Here is a 2,500-nt window from a genome sequence, read left to right on the forward strand (position 1 = left end):
CCTAGCAGGCCGGGCATACCGAGCCTAGATAGTCTGCACCTCGCAGGCCGGGCATACCGAGCCCAGATAGTGTGCACCTAGCAGGCCGGGCATACCGACTCCAAATAGTGTGCACCTAGCAGGCCGGGCACACTGAGTCCAGATAGTCTGCACCTAGCAGCACAGGCACACCGAGCCCAGATAATATGCACCTAGCAGGTAGGGCATACCGAGCCCAGATAGTCTGCCCCTAGCAGGCAAGGCATACCGAGTCCAGATAGTCTGCACCTATCATGCCGGGTATACCGAGTCCAAATAGTCTGCACCTAGCAGCTCAGACACACCGAGCCCAGATAATATGCACCTAGCAGGCAGGGCATACCGAGCCCAGATGGCACCGATAGTGTGCACCTAGTAGGCAGCAGGTCGGGCATACCGAGCCCAGAAAGCCTGCACATAGCAGGCAGCAGGCCTGGATCCCCTCAAAAGCATACTCCTGTTCCCTATTTCATGTGCTTAGATTTGTCATCCATATGAATGTGTATATATATATCATGCACACCACTGATTATTATTATTATTATTATTATTATTATTATTATTATTATTATTATTATTACTAATAATATTATTTGTATTATTATTACTAATATTATTTGTATTATTATTATTATTATTATTATTATTATTACAATACTGGCTTATCTGAGTAATAATTCTAAAATAATGATGCAAAAAAATAAAATTAGGATACAAAAAAATGCAATCACATGGTGTAATTTCAATCTTTAATTTCCTAATTTAAAATATATGTATTGTATAGAATCGTATATTATGCATATTAACATCCAACCATAAATGAACAGTGGTTGTTTTATCCACCCATTGCACTTATCTATCTATCTATCTATCTATCTATCTATCTATCTATCTATCCATCTATCCATCTATCTATCTATCCCTCTATACACTATCTGTCTATCCAGATCTTTCTATTATCTCTCTTCTGTCTGCCCCTGTATCACAGGCCTGCTTATCTCACCTTGCCTCATGAATGGTGAGCTCAGCACCATCTCCCTCCTGATGGTGGCAGAGGGGTCACCCAGTGCTACTATGGATCAGTTTATTTATTTTCTCCCTGTTGGGGTTAGGAGGATGCTGCACAAACACACAGTAAATATCAGGCAGTCGCCCACTGTCACGACACTTACTCATTAATTTCCAATCACAGAAAGAAGATGAAGAATTGCTAATGAGTATACAAACAAGGCAATGTCTATAGCAGGCAGTGCACACACACAAAGCGCCCATCAGTGACATATCCGAGAGACTAGGAATAATCAGGGCCACTGCATACATAATATTAATCATTATAAGATGCAATCATCAAGACAAGGATTGGTTATTCCATCATCTCGTGAATGTATAATATTAATCATTTTGTAGATTCCAGTGTAAAAAAATAAAAAAATAAATCTCAGGACTTCATAATGCCACAAATTCCACTGCAATGCGGTGCTGTTGAGCCTCGGCAGAGAAGGGGTTAACTGCAGGAATAATAAGGGATGATGCTTTTGTACCCTACACACCTTCCTCTGAAATGTCTTCACAACCCCTGGCCTGATCGCATGTTGATTCCTTAAGGAGAGACGCCATTAAAACATGTGATAGGCATCAGGCAGGAAAAAAAAAAGATAAAAAGGACAGAAATAGGGATGAAACACAACAGATAAATGTAGCAACTCGTGCACAATAATGTCACAGTGCAGAACCGCAGCCCCGGCAGGCGCTCAGTCATATACTCAGTCCTCAGCTCGGTAAAGTAGTCCCTTGATTCTTCCTCTTTCTTTCCTCCATGGTTATTTTCTCCCTAAAAGAAAGATATAAACAAACTTTAATCAATAAGAGAAAATATTGACGTATAAAACTAAGATGGTCCAATACAGTGGGATGAAAGCAATGGTAGATATTTGTTAAAGGGAAGAGGGAGGGGATCACGTTTGGGAAAAAAAAAAAAGAGGGGGGGAGGGGAGGAGAGGTAAAGAGCTTTCCCTCCTGGATCACTCCGCAAGATGAAGAAGTTGGGAGGGGGGAGGGGAGGGAAAGAAGAATGTCTGGGAGGGTCTCTGAGTAATGTCCTCACCCCCATTGGTTGGGTGTACTAGAAACGTTCCTACACTCAGAGCTTTCCCATTGGTTCCAGCACCCAAAGGTTAAACCAAATTCTTCCTTTTTTTTCGGCTGGTGTCTCTGGGTCTGGAATTAATTGTAGCTATAGCTGTCTACTCTAGTTGCTGAGAGGGGAGGTTGTTGTGTTTATTTTGAAGGGACATGAAGTAGTTGATTCATTTTCTCCCCTGGCTTCTTGATTATATTTATATATGTATATATTTACCCCCCTATAATTAACACCAATATTATGTGCGTTTTGTTTTTTGCTACATGACTTACAAGTGTTTGGAGACCTTGGTGCGACAGAGCCCTGATCGCTGCTCCTGCGACTACTACTCGCTGCTGCAAC

At 41.7% G+C, this 2,500-nt stretch overlaps 1 protein-coding gene across 1 annotated transcript in view; it reads left to right on the forward strand.

The window, feature by feature from the left end:
* The first annotated feature begins 2,316 nt into the window (after positions 1-2,316).
* FOXG1 (forkhead box G1) overlaps positions 2,317-2,500 on the forward strand; it is a 2,512-nt gene continuing 2,328 nt past the window's right edge. Inside the window, exon 1 of the mRNA XM_075329922.1 lies at positions 2,317-2,500. This exon is cut by the window's right edge and continues 2,328 nt beyond it. The gene's annotated coding sequence lies outside the window, so the exon portion shown is untranslated.

Source organism: Anomaloglossus baeobatrachus, chromosome 12, assembly GCF_048569485.1.
Source record: "Anomaloglossus baeobatrachus isolate aAnoBae1 chromosome 12, aAnoBae1.hap1, whole genome shotgun sequence".
Classification (NCBI taxonomy): domain Eukaryota; kingdom Metazoa; phylum Chordata; class Amphibia; order Anura; family Aromobatidae; genus Anomaloglossus; species Anomaloglossus baeobatrachus.